The 20,056-nt window shown below is 42.4% G+C and overlaps 1 long non-coding RNA gene across 1 annotated transcript; it reads right to left on the bottom strand.

Annotated features, from left to right (window-relative positions):
• Positions 1 to 5,479: 5,479 nt before the first annotated feature.
• LOC141600459 (uncharacterized) lies at positions 5,480 to 20,056 on the bottom strand. The gene is made up of 3 exons (XR_012524329.1): positions 19,876 to 20,056; positions 18,862 to 18,893; positions 5,480 to 5,625 (listed from the first exon to the last, which is right to left on the bottom strand). It is a non-coding gene; the product is annotated as an uncharacterized LOC141600459 (long non-coding RNA).

Consider the following 20,056-nt stretch of genomic DNA (forward strand, 5'->3'; position numbering starts at 1 on the left):
TCTCATCACTTGTAAATGATTGTAAAGTATAATAAGTATTCATGCCTTTATAAGAAAATCATGGTTTTACTGAAATTATTACTCTTGATCATCTACTATTTTTAAGCTGTTATTCATAAGGCAGTTAGAGCACCATATAACCACTATCTCTTACCTTAATTCGTATTCAACAGCTTTGATGTTTTTTGAAGCTCCAACCTGATCGCGCACAACAGTTGCACAATAATAATAATAATAATAATAAATATATGACAATTACATTAGCCATACTGAAGCTAGTTACAGCCGTGACATGGTAGTTAATTGAACACTATCAGTACAGTCGCCATAGAGACAGCGACTAACTGCCAACAAAATCATAAAAGTAGAGGCCATCACTAACTCATTATTATAAAATGCTGCTATAGGAATATAACCTGAATGTTGTAACCCAAAGCATTCCTATGACGCCTGAAAGCAGCTTCTAAGTCTGATGGAACCTTATAGAAAACTGGGGGCTAACTTCCCAAGCAAATCACGACATTCGTTGGGTTGCCAGGTGACCACCACCAAGTGCGTTCTTGCGGTGGCAGAGGTCGGGATTGAGCAGTTGGTATGTTGAAGGGTTCTCCAGGCCACGTGACAACATCATGTTCAATAAGCTGCGTATGTATAGTATACACAGGGAAGGAGGAAACACCGTTGCTATAAGAAGAGGGCCAGAAAACCAATATAGTGTTAATAATATGCATGACAAAGTCCAAGTTCCCTCAAGCTAATTGTCTACTGTGCATCAAACTCTCAACAATAGGATAATTAGCACATGTTTATATTTAGTCAACTTTTGTTAATAACTAACCCTAGTTTCTAGCCCTTAGCTTAGCATTCTGTTGTTGTACGCATTAGTATATATTCTTAAGCTTTGTATCAGTTTGTTTCATCAATATACAATTCACCTATTCAACCAATACTTTATATGGTATCATTCCGACTTACGATCCTAACTATCATCCTCTTCACTGTTGTATTTGACAAGCAAACACCCATGGCCAACTCCAACAATCTCGTCCCAAATGTCGACGAACCAACCAAACCTCTTATCTCGATCTCCTTCCCAACCTGCTCAAAACTCACTCCTACGACCTATCGTTCTTGGCGGTTCCAAATAACCCGACTTCTTCAAGGTTTTGGCCTCTTCGGCTTCCTTGATGGATCCAAAACCCCACCACCAACAACCATCACACCCGCGCCCACAACCGAAAAACCCACACCCGAACCCGTGCCAAACCCATCCTACAACACTTGGTTCAAACAGGATCAACTCATACTCGGTGCTATTGCGGGTACCCTTCACGACACCGTTGCTCCTATAATCCTTGACTGCACCACCTCCCATGATGCCTGGAACCTACTTGCCTCCACCTATGCCAACCCGTCCCGAGGCCACATTCTCCAACTCAAAGACCGCCTAAAACACATAACCCACGGTGATAAATCCATCACCGATTACATGCTCGAAATTAAAACTTGTGCCGCGACCCTCGCTCAACTTGGCAAACCCGTTGATAGTGAGGACATCACCAGCCAGATTCTCGATGGCCTCGACCAAGACCTCTACAAAGCCGTCATCGATGCAATTCGTGCTCGTGACGCACCCATCACCTTCGATGCACTACATGAAAAACTCATTCATCATGAACTTATTGTTAGTAAACAACCCGTCACCACTACGCCCTTCACCCCGTCTACTCATGCGGCTGTGACCCGTCCCTACACCAACCATTCACGGTCCCACCAGTCCACAACCCCGCACCATACTGCCACCCACACTAACACCCAAAACCGTCAGCCCTACTATCACAACAACAACCGTGACCACTATGACAATCAACCAAAACCGTTTAAAGGGAAATGTCAATATTGTCGCGCTACGGGTTATGTTATTAGTAGCTGCCCTGATTTCAAACGCGATTACCCGAATGTTGTCTTCCCTCCACCACCACCTCGCCAAAACCGACCATATGCTCACACTGCCACGGTCTCACAACAACCCACTGCTTCCTATCTTATCGATAGCGGAGCTTCGCATCACGTCACAAATGACCTTCAAACTCTCTCTATGCACCAACCCTACGATGGACCCGATGACCTAATTATCGGAGACGGCTCGTCCCTTCCCATCACCCATATTGGTTCATACTCTATCTCTACTCCTACTCACACCCTTATTTTTAATAACGTACTTGTTGTCCCAACAATTTCACGCAACTTACTTTCTGTCTCTCAATTTTGTCTCGATAATAATGCTACTGCTTCTTTCTCACAAACTTCTTTTTGTTTTAAGGAAACTACGACGGGAGCGAACCTTCTACAAGGACCGTACCATGACGGATCCTACCAATGGCACCCGTCTCCACCAAGGCCCATCGCAAACTCAGCCGTCTCCAACCCTAGCAGCTTGTGGCACAACCGCTTAGGACACCCCTCCTTAGCTACTCTCAAACTTTTAAATTCTGCATTTCAATTTCGTATTTCATCATTCTTGCACTGTAATGCTTGCTTAATCAATAAAAGTCACAAGCTTCCGTTTTCCGATTCAACATTAACCTCACACGCCCCACTCGACCTTATTTTCTCCGATGTTTGGTGTTCACCAATCCCGTCCTACGACTCTTTCAAATATTACATTATATTTGTCGACCACTTTTCTCATTATTTTTGGTTATATCCAATTAAAAACAAATCCGACTCCTTAATAATTTTTAAACAATTCAAAGCCATTGTTGAGAATTACTTTAAGAAACCGATTAAACAATTTTACTCCGACAACGGCGGCGAATACAAGAAACTCACGCCTACCCTCCTTAACTCGGGTATAAACCACCTCACTTCCCCACCTCACACTCCCGAACACAATGGCTTTGCTGAACGACGGCATCGCCATGTTGTCGAAACGGGTCTTGCTCTCCTAACCCAAGCCCAAATGCCTCTCGCGTTTTGGCCTCTAGCCTTTTTCGCTGCTACTTACTTAATTAATCGACTACCATCCACCACCCTAAACAATGACTCCCCCTACAAAATTATTTTTACTCAATATCCTAATTATCATAAACTTCGGCCTTTTGGTTGTCTATGCTACCCTTGGCTCCGACCCTACACCAACCACAAACTCGAACCAAAATCGAAACCTTGCGTGTTTGTTGGATACTCTACTACCCAAAGCGCTTACCTATGCCTTGAACCAGTCACTAAACGGCTCTACACCTCGAGGCATGTACGATTTATTGAAACTGAATTTCCCTATGTTGAGCTCACCAAGTCATCTCCTTCGACTCTACCCTCACCGGACAAGTGGTGCACCTTAACCCTTCCCATACTACCTCCCTTAATCGACCCCACCCCAGCCTCATCAACGCCATCTCCATCACTCCCTCCAGACACCACGACCCCTGCCACATCCACCCCCCTGCCACACTCGCCTACCACACCCTCTGCCACGGTCACCAATGAAAATCCCCCTACTCCCACCTCGCCAAACACACCCATCTCGTCTCCTGTCACCTCCTCCCCACCTCCACCACCACCACCGCCACCCCCTCCTACCAACCGTGCCGTTACTCGCCTATGTCACAACATCGTTAAACCCAACCCCAAGTATTTTAAAACAGCCAAAACAGCGACTCTTTCTTCAGCTCACACCACCCCAACAACGACTAAACAAGCACTTATTGACCCTCGATGGCGACATGCTATGACCGAGGAACACCAAGCCCTATTGCGTAATGAAACCTGGACTCTTGTACCCAAAACCCAAGCCCCTAATATTGTTGGATGCAAATGGGTTTTTCGAGTCAAATACAACATTGATGGAAGTATTAAACAACACAAAGCGAGACTCGTTGCCAAAGGTTTTCATCAACGACCCGGCATCGATTACTCGGAAACATTTAGTCCGGTAATTAAACCAACTACTATTCGTCTAATTATGACCATTGCCGTAACTCAAAAGTGGCATCTCCACCAATTGGATATCAACAATGCTTTTCTACAAGGTAAGTTAAATGACTCTGTTTTTATGGAACAACCACCCGGCTTCATTGACCCGGAAAAACCCGACTATGTGTGTAAACTTCAAAAAGCTATCTATGGTCTCAAACAAGCCCCGAGAGCATGGTACACCTCTCTTAAGTCTCACCTGGTCAGTCACGGTTTTCGAAACTCAATTTCGGACCCGTCACTGTTTATTTTAAACAACCCACAAACTAAACTCTTTGTTCTTGTTTATGTAGACGATATTATCGTCACAGGACCGAATCAAACCCATATATTACAATTTATTTCACATTTGTCCAGAACTTTTTCCCTAAAAGACTTAGGACCTCTTTCTTATTTCTTAGGGATAGAGGTTACACCTACAAAAAACGGGTTACACCTAAATCAAACGAAGTATTTGTCCGACCTTCTTCATAAATTTAATCTTCAGGACTGCAAACCTGCTTCGACTCCTATGCTATCTCACCCTCCTCTTTTAGCCGAGCCACTACAACCCGTCGAAAACCAGACCGACTATAGAGCTATCATTGGTAGCTTACAATACCTTTCTTTGACCCGACCCGATATTGCGTTTCCGGTGAACAAACTAGCACAATTTTTAACTCACCCAACACATACCCACTGGGTTGCCCTCAAACGCCTATTACGATATCTCCATGGTACTATACATCTTGGTATTCACTTCAGCCATTCGTCCCCACTCCGTCTTCACGCTTATTGTGACGCTGATTGGGGCGGTGATCCCTCGGACTATGTGTCCACAACTGGTTACCTTGTTTACTTGGGTGGCAATCCAATTTCTTGGTCCTCTAAGAAGCAGCGTGCTTTATCCCAGTCATCCACGGAAGCGGAGTTCCGTGCTATTGCTGCTACGACCACTGAACTGTTATGGCTCAACTCTCTCCTCCTTGAACTTGGTGTTACAAATGTCCCAGCTCCGACGATTTACTGCGACAATCTAAGTGCCACGACTTACTCAGTCAACCCGGTCTTCCATTCTCGAATGAAGCATCTTGCCATTGCCTTTCACTTTGTCAAAGAACATGTTCGTCAAGGAACGATTCGAATACAACATATTAATGGGACGGACCAGCTCGCCGATACTTTAACGAAGCCATTACATAAGCCTCGATTCTACGAATTATCTTCCAAGATTGGTCTTCGTCTCCGACCGTCCATCTTGAGCGGGAATGTTAATAATATGCATGACAAAGTCCAAGTTCCCTCAAGCTAATTGTCTACTGTGCATCAAACTCTCAACAATAGGATAATTAGCACATGTTTATATTTAGTCAACTTTTGTTAATAACTAACCCTAGTTTCTAGCCCTTAGCTTAGCATTCTGTTGTTGTACGCATTAGTATATATTCTTAAGCTTTGTATCAGTTTGTTTCATCAATATACAATTCACCTATTCAACCAATACTTTATATATAGAAGGGATGCGTACCCATCTTCGCAAGTATGGTTGCCCGACAATATAGGTAAAGGTAGCGGCACGTTGTTTACGGATGTACCTGTACCAGATACTGATGAAATCCCTAAGAAATTGTCCTGCATGGGCCTACGGTAATTGTCCTTGTAAAAGTTCCCCTGTAAAATAAGGGCGAACGTATGAAAAGCATAGACCAAAACGAGATTTTGATTATCCGCTAAAAGCCTAGCAAGTCGGCAAAATGCAGGGAGGTGGCGAAGTGCATTTAGCCTGATTCATAACCGTGGCAACCGCATAAGTACCCATTAAAAAAAAATACTCCCCACATGTAAAAGCTGTAAAGCATTCTAACTTGTCAAATATGATAGCCTGAACTGATTTCATATTGAACGCACACTTAATTATAAGAAAGGTAATGTATGTATTGAAAAATGAATGAATGTTACAGCTTATGAGGTGCATATATATACTAATCCTAGGAGTTTATTTGAGGAAGGAAAAGGGAGCATATACAAGATTTATGTACTAATTGATTATATACTTTTATCTTTGTTATATTTACTAGGATACAATATTATGGTTAATACGCTCCCGCAAGATGGACGTCGGATGGAGAAGGCCAATCTTATCTCGTAGGTTGGGGAAATGTTGCTTGTGAAGAGGTTTGGTTAGAGCATCAGCGAGTTGATCTTTGCTTGCAACATGTTGGATGCGGATAGCATTGAGTTGAAGTTGTTCCCGAACAAAGTGAAAGGATAGAGCCATATGCTTCATTCTTGAGTGAAAAACCGGATTTTTAGCATAGAGTGTGGTCGACATGTTGTCACAATATATGGCTGGTGGCTTGGTAATGTTGAAGTTGAGCTCAGTAAGGAGATTGCGAAGCCAGAGTATCTCAGTGGTGACGGATGCAACTGCACGAAATTCAGCCTCCGTTGTAGATAGGGCAAGGCCACGTTGCTTTTTAGAGGACCAAGATATTGGATTTCGGCCAAGATAAAGGATGTAGCCAATCGTTTATATGTAGTTATCTTTGTCTCCTGCAAAGTCAGCGTCACAGAATGCATGAAGACAAAATGGATTGTTGGAGTAGAGTTGAATGCCATGATGTTGAGTGCCTTGAAGATAGCGAAGTAGGCGTTTTAGAGAGGTCCAGTGCGTGAGAGTGGGATGGTGGAGAAATTGGGCAAGGCGATTGACTGTAAAGGCAATATCAGGTCTGGTGAGTGAGAGATATTGTAGACTTCCGACAATGGCTCGATAGTCCGGGTGGTTATGAATAGGTTTGGTGTCTTCCCGAACGAGATGTGCTTCTGTTGTTATAGGGGTTGTTATCGGTTTTGCATTAGACATGTTATATTTGGTTAACAAGTCATGTATATATTTAGATTGATTTAGATGGAGTCCTTGTTTGTTTGGTGTGACTTCTATGCCAAGAAAGTTTGATAATGGTCCGAGATCTTTTAAGGAAAAACGTGTAGAGAGATTGTTAATAAAGGTTTGTAGATGAGTTGGGTTTGAACTGGTCATAATAATGTCATCAACGTAGATAAGCATAAAAATACGAGTGGTTTTGGTAGTGTAAATAAAGAGTGATGAATCTGAGATGGATTGCTTAAAACCGTATTTGGTGAGATAGGCTTTAAGTTCGGTGTACCAAGCTCGCGGAGCTTGTTTAAGTCCATAAATTGCTTTGGTTAATTTACAAACATAATCAGGTTTGGAACTATCGACAAATCCTTGTGGTTGACTCATATAGAAATTTTCATGTAATGTGCCTTGAAGAAATGCATTGTTGACATGGAGTTGTCTTAAGTGCCATGAGTTACTGACTGCTAGTGATAGAATTAAACGAACGGTAGTTGGTTTTACAACCGGACCGAAGGTTTCGGTGTAGTCAATTCCCGGTCTTTGATGAAATCCTTTGGCGACGAGTCGTGCCTTATGCTGTTTTAGAGAGCCATCGGGGTTGTATTTAATTCGATAGACCCACTTGCATCCGATAATGTTTTGCGATGGTTGTTTGGGGACTAGTGTCCACGTTTGGTTGCGTTCAAGTGCGTTGAATTCTTCTTGCATTGCGGTGCGCCATTGAGGAGAAATTAGTGCTTGTTTTACGGTGGTAGGAAGGGAGTTTGATGAGGTGGAAGCATGAGCTAGGTTAGCATATCGAGTATTGGGTTTTCGAATGTTATTGGCTAGGCGAGTGACATGGGGTTGGACAGGGGGCGGTTGTGAAGTAGTAGTGTAGTCTGAGGGAGAGGGTGTGGTTACGGGAGGTGGAGTGGAGTCCGGGGCAGTGGTAGGTGGTGTGGTAGGGCGAGTTTGAGAGGTAGTGGAGGAGTTAGGAGTGGAGTTAGGTGGTGCTATCGAACGTCGAGTGTATACTTGCGTTATGGGGTGGCGTGATCGAGAGGGAGAAGAATGGGTCAAAGTGGATGGAGGTGGAGGGTTAGGGACGGGTGAGAGGATGGGAATGATTAGAGGACACCAATCATTGGGATTGGTGTTGTCATTGACAGGGGTTTTTTTTTTTCAAGAAGACGATGATATGGAAAATCGTCTTCAAGAAATTTGACATGTCTCGAAGTGTATATGCGATTAGTTTTTGGTTCGAGACAGTGGAATGCACTTTGAGTGGACGAGTAGCCAACGAAAATGCAAGGAGTTGAGCGATAATCAAGTTTATGTTTCGTATATGGTCGTAACCATGGATAGCATAGGCATCCAAAGTTATGAAGTTTTGTATAATTAGGTTGTTTGTTATGTAATTTAAAGTATGGTGTTTGGCCTTGCAATATTTGTGTTGGAAGGCAATTAATTAGATAAGTAGCGGTGCTAAAAGCGAAGGGCCAAAAAATAGTAGGTAATTTGGCATGAGCTAAAAGAGCTAGACCGGTTTCAACAATGTGACGGTGTCTCCTTTCAGCGTATCCATTATGTTCCGGTGTATGCGGTGGAGAGGTAAAATGACTAATTCCATTATCAAGCAAGGTGTGTGTTAGCTTTTTGAACTCTCCTCCGTTGTCAGAAAAGAATTGTATTACAGGTTTTTGAAAGTATTTTTCTACTAGTGCTTTGAATTGAATAAAGACTTGTGTTGTGTCGGATTTGCGTTTTAGTGGAAATATATATATTTACTAAAGTGGTCGACAAATATAACGTAGTACTTATAATGGTCATGAGAATGAACTGGACTAGTCCACAAATCCGAGTAAATTAATTCTAATGGTGCAGTGGTTCGAAATGACGAGGTTTGAAACGGTAATTTCGTACTTTTGCTAATATTGCAAGAATCACAAGACGAGAAATTAGATAATGAAAATGGTAAACTTTTATTAATTTGTCTCATTACATCAAAGGTTGGATGGCCCAATTTATGATGCCATGAGAGGTGAGATGAGCCTTTCTTCGTAAAATATGCGGTTGGTGACGATGGGATCAACTCATTATAAATGCCTTCTTTAGCTCGGCCCTGGAGTATCGTCGATCCCGTCAATTTGTCCTTAATAAAAAAAAGAATTAGATGAGAAAATAACATACACATTATTATCTTGACATAATTGGGAAATAGATAAAATATTTCTAGAAATCTTTGGTACATGTAAAACGTTATTCAGTTTAAGGGATGATAATTGAAAATTACCTATATTGGCAATATCGAGACCCGAGCCATCTCCAATAATAAGGTCATCTGGACCGAAATATGGTGAGTGAAAGGCAAGGGTATCGAGATCATGGGTGACGTGGTTTGAGGCTCCGCTGTCAAGAAGGTAATTGGGATTTGGGTTGGGATTGGTGTTGGCAGAGGTGGCGGCATGGGCTTGGGGTGGCTGGTGTTGGCGGGTTGGTGGTGCAGGAAAGACGATGGTGGGGAAAAGCTTGCGAAGAAGGGGCAATCAGCAATGACATGCCCTACTTGGCGACACCACTGGCAGCGGCCTTTAAAGGGTCGTGGGTTCGGGTTTGTGGTGTAGGCAGCGGACTGTTGGGGTGTGGCAGAGAGGTTGTAGGCAGGTGCTTGGTTGGTGTGATATCGGTGGTTGTGATTAGGGTGGTTCGAATGGTTTTGACGGTGGTTGCCATAGTAGTTTTGACGATAAGCGGCATTGGCAGTAGGATTAAATATGTCATTGTCGGGTTTTTGTTGTTTGATTAAAAGTTCATGTTGAAGTAGTTTTTCGTGGAGAGCTTCAAACGTAATTGGGTTGTCACGGGCACGGACCGTGTCAATAACGGGTTTGAAGACTTTGTAATCAAGGCCGCGAAGGACCTTGGATATGATGTCTTCGGGGTCGATAATTTTGCCCATTAGGGCAAGTTGGTCTACACAGGCTTTGAAGGTATTCATATAATCGGTTATCGATTGATCGGAGGTTTTGACAATCGAATCTAGACGGTCTTTTAATTGTAAAATATGAGCACGAGAGGGGTTTGCATAGGTTTGTGCAAGAATATCCCACGCTTCTTTTGAGGTTTTTGCGCAGATGATAAGAGCTTGGACAGTTGATGAAAGAGTACCCATAAGAGCACCCAATATCAACCCGTCTTGTTTAAGCCATGTAAAATAAGAATGTTGGGTTTTTCGGTTTTGTCATCACCCACAATGGTGGGTGATGGTGCCGGGTTAGATCCATCGAGGAATCCGAGTAAACTAAAACCAAAAAAGATATTAGTCAGTTGAAAATACCAGGATGTGTAATTTATTGGAGTGAGCTTTACACAGTGATTCAGATTCAACGAGGTTAAGGGAGCAGTGGCGTCGTGGGGGTTTGGGACAGACAGTTCCTGGTTGTTTGTCATGGTGGAGGAGGCGGGTTTGGTGGAGATGAGAGGCTGGCGTTTGAAGGAAGGTCGACGGGGTTCGAGGAGGTTTTTGGCGGATCGTTTGCTCGTGGATACCATATAAGAAAGGTAATGTATGTATTGAAAAATGAATGAATGTTACAGCTTATGAGGTGCATATATATACTAATCCTAGGAGTTTATTTGAGGAAGGAAAAGGGAGCCTATACAAGATTTATGTACTAATTGATTATATACTTTTATCTTTGCTATATTTACTAAGATACAATATTATGGTTAATATTAATAAGCTATGGCCGGGTACGTGGTTTATCTTAAGGACTTAAACTACAGCAACAAAGTTTGCTCGGATTCTACTAAATACATGAGCCCATTCTTGTGTAAACATATATAAATGAAGTACAATAATCACATGAATGTCATACTGTCACACCGCACCACCTCATTTCTTGTGTCAACGACATTAGCGTTTTCACAACCTGGTGGGTTGTCTACAGCATTGAAAAGCAATTGTATAACAATTGTTGGGCACCTTCCATTTAGAGATTCACGACATCCGTGGTCGACATAGAGCAGAAAGCTAAGAAACAGTTCAGGCTATCTTATGTGTTGGCACTTCCATTGGCACTTCAATCTCAGAAGTGGACAAATAGTCGGCCCAGAGTTGTTGCTGACCAATACCACAGTTGCAGGTCTCAACTAAAGGAGAACCAACCACGTATTAGCGAAAACCCAAAATTAGACGTCCAAGGCGATGATCGTTCACCGTTGTTAGCAAATAATTCAATTATTAGTTCAACAATCAACTCATATTTCCAAGTAACTTTATGGAAAACCACGAAAGCCAATTAAAGGTATGAAGCAAATGGGACATACGAGTCAGGCCCGCAAAACGGGACCAAGAAGCACTAACCACAAGGAAAGCTAATACGACTCGCGTATATCACGCAGCCATCAAGCCCACAAAGCTCCTCCAACGGCTCTTTGCACATATTTGTCAACGTTACATATTTTCCTTCCTTAGAAGATCATGTATATTCTAGTTGTTAGTAGGCTGCCATATAAATATGTGTATTATTCTTTGATGTAATCACAATAACAATTAGCAATACAATAACCTAATTCTCTCATGAATGATATCCTCTCTATCTTATAATATGGTATCAGTTGTCAGACACAATTCCTAATTCATCTCTATATTCTCTTCTTCCCTTCTTTTCTCACCATGACAAATACGACACAATCTGCATCAACCAATTCCTCGGTTGTCTCGATTGTTCAAGTCGAGAACCTAGGTACCAATATCTCGCATATCGTGTTAAATGGTAACAATTATGATGAATGGTCTCGTGCGTTTCGTCTCGCCCTACTTGCAAAAGACAAGATGGGTTACATCGACGGGTCCATTGTCAAACCATCTGAAACTACCGATGACTTCAAAATATGGCGATCTACCAACGCCCTAGTCACGGCCTGGATATACGCTACCATCGAAGTCGATTTAGCGAAATCGATCTCCTATCATCCCGAAGCCAAGCAGGTGTGGGACAATATATGTCAACGATTCAATCAAGACAATGAGGCTCGTATTTATCGTCTCAAAACTGCCATCTCCTCATGTCAACAGGCTCCTACAGAGTCCGTCATGGCGCATTATGGTCGACTTACCAGTCTATGGGACGAGTTGATGGAGCACGACGTCATTCCTTCCTGCTCGTGCAAGGTTTGTCCGTGTGATTGGGTAAGTATTTTCGATACTCGTCGTGAAAAGGATCGGGTTCGTAATTTTTTAATGAGTTTAGATGATATATTCGATAACGCATGTTCTCAAATCCTCGGTGTGACCCATCTTCCCAATCTTAATATTGTCTATAATCGTCTACTACAAGAAGAGGGTGTTCGTTCCCTCTCAAAATCGGTCTCTGAAACTCGACCCGAACCGATGGCTTTCGCTGCCAGGGTACATCATGGCTCGAAATCAGGTCACGTTGGGGGTCGGGATAATTCTACTCATTCTAATAATTCCAATAATATTAATCATGCTATTAATAACAATCCCAATAGACCTTACTGTATCGTCTTTAAAAAGCATGGCCATTACCTACGCACTTGTTTTCGAGTTACGGGAAATTGGCCCGACTACTGGGGTGATCGCCCCCGTGACCGAGTCTATATTGACCCAAATACAACCGACCTCAGTCAGGCCGTGTTTGTGCCTGATCCTCGACGCAACAAACAGCAACACACAGGCTCTAATACGACGGGTCCTCAGGCTCATATGGCTGCCGCTTCCGGTTCGAATTCTTGTAATGGCGCCTTTACCTCCCATCCTTCTCTTAATAATTTTGACAGGATTGATTTCAATAATCTTGACGCTCGGGAACTCGAGGAGATAAGCCAAATGTGGAAAAACCGTTCAACCACGAATAATGATCGTCTCAATGGTAACTTCTCTACTCTTTCTTGGATTATCGACACTGGTGCTTCGCACCATATGTCGGGCTGTATCTCTCATTTCAGTAATTTACATTCTATTACACCGTTGACTGTGGGTCTCCCCAACGGAGACACGGCTATAGCAAACCGCAGTGGTGATATCCATCTTTCTCCCCGTCTTTATTTTACGCAATGTTTTATATGCCGACAATTTACAATGTAATTTAATTTTGGTCTCAAGCTTACTTTTAGACATGTCTCTTACTATACAATTTTCCCAACAACTTTGTTTAATACAGGACCGTACCTCGAAGATGGTGATTGGTGCGGGTGAGCAAAGTGAGGGACTCTATTTCCTTAAAGGTGTTCGGAATAACAAGGTACATGCGCACACCATTGGCAATCTTGACACTATTGAACTTTGGCATCGTCGTCTGGGGCACCCGTTCTCCAATATATCTCGTTTTCTACCTTTTATTAATAAAGCAAAAACTCCGTCTTTTAATTTTTCTAACAAACATTGTGACATTTGTATTCGGGCAAAGCAAACTCGTGCCCCTTTTCCCTTAAGTTCCAACAATGCATCGAATATTTTTGACATTTTACATTGCGATTTATGGGGTCCCTATTCTGAGAATGCGTCATGTGGGTCAAAATATTTTCTTACTCTAGTTGACGATTTTTCTCGCTCCACCTGGGTCTATTTGTTACGTCGTAAAAGTGACACTCAACAAACCCTTCTCAATTTTTTTGCTTTAATTCAACGACAATTTAATACACAAATTAAAATTATTAGAAGTGACAATGGTACGGAATTTGGCTGTCTTGCAAATTTTTTCCGGCAAAATGGTATTATTTTTAAAACTTCCAATGTTGATACCCCTCAACAAAATGGCCGCGTCGAACGCAAGCATCGTCACATTTTAAATGTTGCTCGTGCCCTTCTTTTTCAAGCTAGTCTACCCATTCGTTTTTGGGGGGAGTGTATCCTAGGAGTTGTTCATCTTCTTAACCGTACCCCATCCTCCATTCACAATGGTAAGACTCCCTATGAAATGTTATTTAACGAACCACCACCCATGACGAATATTCGAACCTTTGGGTGTTTATGCTACGCAAGAAATATAAATCGTTCCCATGACAAGTTCGCCCCTCGTGGTCGGAAATGCGTGTTTTTAGGTTACCCATTTGGTAAAAAGGGGTGGCTCGTCTATGACTTAGATAAGGGTACTTATTTTTCATCAAGAGATGTCATATTTGTCGAACACGAGTTCCCGTATCACTCTCTAAATATTCATGATACTCAGCCTACCATAAGTTCTTTTCTCGCTGACACTCTTACACCCATTGAACACATTGTTATATCCACACCCACTACACCAGCTTTCGACACAAACAATTCCACCTCCACCGCCACTACTGAGACCATTACCCAGCCTTCTCCCACACCCGACTCCACATCCACGGATACACCCGACCCCAGGGCCGCCACTACCACCGTCAGCCCATCCACCCCACCTTCGATAGACCCCCACACCTCTCAACCGCAGCCCACTGCTATGGGCAAAGGCCACCGTCCCAAAATCCCCAATACATGGCTCTCGGGCTATGTTCGTCCTCCCATGGGTCCCTCTACTCACCTCGCCTCCGCATCCTCACCCTCGACAGGTACTCGGTATCCTCTATCTAATTTTGTCACATATGATAAATTTTCAACTAACCATAAGCTTTTTCTAGCGGCCGTGACTGACAATCACGAGCCAAGTTCTTTTAAACAGGCGATGCAGGTACCGCAATGGCGCGAGGCAATGCAAAATGAGATCGATGCTCTAGAACGCAATAACACATAGACAACCGAACCTCTCCCACCTCACAAAAAGGCGATTGGTTCGAAATGGGTCTACAAAATCAAGTATCATGCAGACGGTTCAATTGAGCGATACAAAGCTCGCCTTGTTATCATGGGTAATCGTTAAATAGAAGGAGTTGATTTTCAAGAAACATTTTCACCTACTGTAAAGATGGTAACAGTCTGTACGCTCCTGACCATCGTTGCCGCAAAGAATTGGGATATCCATCAAATGGATGTTCATAATTGTAACACCCCCATTTATTTAAGGGCCTGAACTAGGACTCCTCAGATAAATGATGGTGTTACCATCTCGGAAACCCGAGGCAGTAGATAACAAAGGAAAGAAACACAGTACTTTATTATAATATTTATAGTGAAATTACAACTGAAATTAAAACAAAGTCTCCCAAATACGACCAAAAGATAAGTCTGATAAAACTACTAAAAAGACTAAGGTGGGCTAGGCACTAAGTCAGTCATCCAAGCTCTCTTCCCGGCCAGCTCCCATCGCCTCTCGAATACCGTCAATCTGCTCCCAATAATTGGATCATCACAGCGCATACACGAATACACGGGTCACCACGAAGCCGAGTAGGTAATACAATAAACAGTAACATAAAACACATGCTCCTTCATCACCACCACCGCCATCACAACTCATAACCCGGACAACCCAGCCATACCGATCCCCGGTAGACTATAAATATCGACCGTAGCCGATCGCATTTACCTTGTTGAGGACACCAGGGCAAGTCCTGCAGAACCCGCCTGGGCCTTATCACAATGTCATCATCACCACCTCCACCAACTCCAATGTAATAGTATAATAAAACAGTTCAACAATAGTACTTAACGAAATGAAATCAGGCAATCATATTATAACATGTAAATCACCGATTTAGTCAATCCAGTCACATAGTATTATATCAAGTCCAGTTTATTCCCCTACCTCAAATAGCGGTGATAAGCTAACTGCAGATCAGAAGTACTCCACCCGAAACTCGCCACCTAAACATATATATAACATAATTAATTCTCTTACTATTCCCGTTCCCATAATCAAAGGTTACTATAAGTAGAAACTTTCCCAATTTAGAAATTACTAAAAATATAAGTTACCCAAAATAGAAAGTTTCCTAAAATGGGAAGTTCCCAAAATAGCAATTACCAAAAATAGCAGGTTACTAAAAATAGTAACCTTCCCGAAATAAAATCCCGACTCAAAAACTTAAATACATTATTCCGTCACCGCTACTTAAAATTAACTTAATAACTAACTAATAATGTAAATAATAGAAGTATACATATTCCCGACTTATTAAATAAAAACCCGTAACAAAATAACCCAAAAACAACACACAACACGACACACGCACACCCCCCTTTTCAACCCGTCACAACTCACCCCTCAACCACCAATCCTCACCGCCGACCACCAGGCCTGACACCAAGTCTGGCCTGGTCACCTCCCACCACCACCAACGTGGTCGACCCACGCCGGTGGTCAGAACCACCACCACCAACACCCCCTGTTCACACCCAGCCGCCACAAAACGCCATAAACAGCCCCCCTTTTTAACCCGCCTGCCACCACGACACAACCCCTCCTGCCTACCAACCACCACCCCTGACACCACCGTAGAAAGGTGACCCTGACACACTTGGCACCACCGATTCGACCTCCCCCGAGTCCACGGTGGTGCCACCCCTTTACCCTATGTCTGAAATGCAACCAAAAACACCCAACCAACCCCGACACCTAAACACCACCACTGCAACCACCCATAGCAACGACAACCACCCTACCTACCACCACCAGACTCGACTCAACACCAATAACACGTCCCACACCCCCACGACTGCCACAACAGACCCTAAAAGACGCACAACCCAAATCAAAACAGCGTGACAGAAATGAAAACAGGGAACCTTACCTGTGACGGCCGTCGACCTATGCTTTTCCGACCAGTACAACCACCCTCGACCACTAGCAACGACTTCCCTGGACTCACGGCAGACCCTACTCCCTCCACACTCACCGGCGTGCGCTCGTTGGCCGTGTAGAAGGCTTGAAACGTGAAAGGAAGAAGGGTTGATGTTGGTAACTTCTAAAATGACGGTAGGGAGGGGAATAGGGTTTTAAAGATGTATTAGGGTTTGATTTTAGGGTTTGGTGAGGTAAAATGGTAAATGGGTAAGTGGGTAAATGGGCTATGACACCTTGACCCAAAAATGCCACTCAACTATAAACCCGACTCATCTTGCGATATGAATTAATCAATTATTTTTACGCTACCATTAAATAATAAAACTCGCCCAAACGATAATAAAATACGGGGTATTACAGTCTTCCCCCCTTAAAAAGAACTTCGTCCCGAAGTTCGCTCCCATACCAAACATGTCATACGAAAATATAAAAGACATCTCGTATAACTAACACGGTCAAACACACAACTAGACTACATAAACACGAAATGTTACAATAATGCTTTCCTCCATGGTGACCTTGAAGAGGAAGTTTACATGAAACCACCACCGGGTTTTCTTTCTAATCTAAATGGAAAAGTTTGTCGCCTTCGAAAGTCCCTTTATGGACTCCGTCAAGCTCCCCGATGCTGGTATGTTAAGCTCGCTTCCGCTCTCAAACAATATGGCTTTATACAATGCCCCTACGATCACTCCCTTTTCTCCATTATTAAACCCGACACTGCCATCCATGTCCTCGTCTATGTTGATGACCTAGTCATATGTGGCAATAATTCAACATTAATCCAACAATTCAAAAATTACTTGAGCAATTGTTTCCACATGAAAGACTTAGGTCCCCTCAAATACTTCCTTGGCTTGGAAATTGCTAGAAACGCACAAGGAATTTATCTCTCCCAATGCAAATACACACCCGACATTCTTACAGAAACATGACTTTTGGGCTCAAACCCCGCGTCCATCCCCATGGACCCCAACCATAATCTCACAGAAACCGACTCACCAATTATTCAAGATGCCCAACCATATCGTCGTCTTGTGGGTCGCCTCGTTTACCTCACAATTACCCGGCCCGAACTTACCTACTCGGTCCACATTCTAGCCCAATTTATGCAAACCCCAAGGCAAGCCCACTGGCAAGCGGCTCTCCAAGTCGTGCGCTACATCAAATCGAACCCCGGCCAAGGTCTCCTTTTCCGCTCCAACACTCACCTACTTCTTCATGCCTATTGCGACTCCGATTATGCCTCCTGCCCTTCCACCCGCCGTTCCCTCTCGGTATACATTGTCTTCCTCGGGAGTTCTCCAATCTCGTGGAAGACCAAGAAGCAAAATACAGTGTCGAAATCCTCCGCCGAGGCCGAATATCGAGCTATGGCATATACCGTCTGCGAACTCAAATGGCTCAAAGGCCTTATTACATCTCTCGGTATATCCCACAGCCCGCCTATTGCTCTCTCTTGTGATAATCAGTCGGCTATACACATTGCTCGCAATCCGGTTTTTCACGAACGCACCAAACACATCGAGGTGGATTGCCATTTCATACGCGACGAGATTTTGAAAGGACTTATCAAACCGAACTATGTCCCTACAAAACTACAATTGGCGGATATATTGACAAAGGCGCTTGGGCGACCGTCGTTCGATGACCTGCTATCCAAGTTGGGCGTCGTCAATCTACACGCTCCAACTTGAGGGGGGTAATACGACCTGCGCATATCACGCAGCCATCAAGCCCACAAAGCTCCTCCAACTGCTCTTTGCACATATTTGTCAACGTTACATATTTTCCTTCCTTAGAAGATCATGTATATTCTAGTTGTTAGTAGGCTGCCATATAAATATGTGTATTATTCTTTGATGTAATCACAATAACAATTAGCAATACAATAACCTAATTCTCTCATGAATGATATCCTCTCTATCTTATAATAAAAGCCATAGTTGACCGGCCTATCACTGAATGGAATAATCCCGGTCCCCGGGACAGGGAATCACTAACAACAGGGAAGACCATAGCTACATGGCACACCAATGAATAGAATGAAGTTTAATAGGCTACTCGTACTCGTAGCGTAGCAAATAATTCAATAAAGTCAACAATAAACTTATACTTGACAATGACTTTAAGGGGAATAATGCTCTATAACAGAGGAGATAAGTGCAATACCCGACAAAAGGAAAAAGCGAGCACTAACCACAGGGAAAATCACAGCTAAATGGCCCGACACTGATGAAAACAAGATTCAGTTCTATCGAAAAGTACACAGTCAACATAAAATTACCAAAAATTGGAAGCTATAAGACTAACCTTCAAGAGAAACATGTTGAGCGCAAGAATTCCTGAAATAACATGAAATACAATTAATGAACCTGTAAATACGTAAAATTTCACAATCTTATCCATAAAATACACAGAATTAGTGAATTACTCTAAATTCAACATATACCTATAAGGCCATATACAAGTAAGTTCTAATCAAGAATGAATGCACTAAAGTCAAAAGCATAAACCAAATAAATTTAAGACTACATGAAACTCCTCTTAACCTGAGAAAAAAGAAAAATATAAGACTACATTTCACCATGAAATCCGCTATATAATGATATATAAGTTTTATTATTTTCCTCAAAGCACATACCAAATTATTACCTACATATGTGAGACCGACTTCATCGAAGGCAAACAAAGGAATGGTAGTCAAACTCTAAAACCAGCTATGTTCAGATTTACATGTTTGCACAGATTTGCGAAATTATTAAATGACCGTTCAATTTTCGTAAAACACAACACAATTTCAAATCACCTAATAATCACAAACAACAATATTAGATCAAGTAAAGCAAAAAAAGCACACTTCACTCCCTACAATCTCCTAGTTTTCAAATTATCATCTATCATGATAATCAGCTCTCCTATGAACAATCAACTCTCTTCAAAAAAACAAAACGCATCACCATTCTATTCTGAATCGTGGCGTAAACAACAAAAACAACAATCCCATACCAAAATTCCATAAAACAATCAGAATCAAACATTGTTATACGTGGGAAATCCATTTAGACTACAGTTTCAATTTTCAAACCCCGTTGGGGTTTTCAAGTTATCAAAATTCTAAACAAAATTAAACGAGAGAAAGAAGACTACAGAGTTGCTATTCCAAGATAATGCTTGAGAGTCAATTATATGCTATATATATATATATATATATATATATATATATATATATATCTTTATATTTGTAATTTTATATGCAATTATGCACAGCCATCATTTAAGATGCTAATTTACAATAATAAGAAGAAGTAAGGAACATTATCCTACAAGGTTGTAATGCGATTCAACACTGGTATTCTGCAATGTGGACCAATGGATAACAGAGGTATCCTGCAAGAAATACACATCATGCTTCAATGTCGCCCACTTCTCACAAGTTGAATGGATTTTAAAGGCAATTATACATTTAATAGTTCACTGTAATAGGATGCGTGTTAAATGGCAATGA

Source organism: Silene latifolia, chromosome 9, assembly GCF_048544455.1.
Source record: "Silene latifolia isolate original U9 population chromosome 9, ASM4854445v1, whole genome shotgun sequence".
NCBI classification, from domain to species: Eukaryota; Viridiplantae; Streptophyta; class Magnoliopsida; order Caryophyllales; family Caryophyllaceae; genus Silene; species Silene latifolia.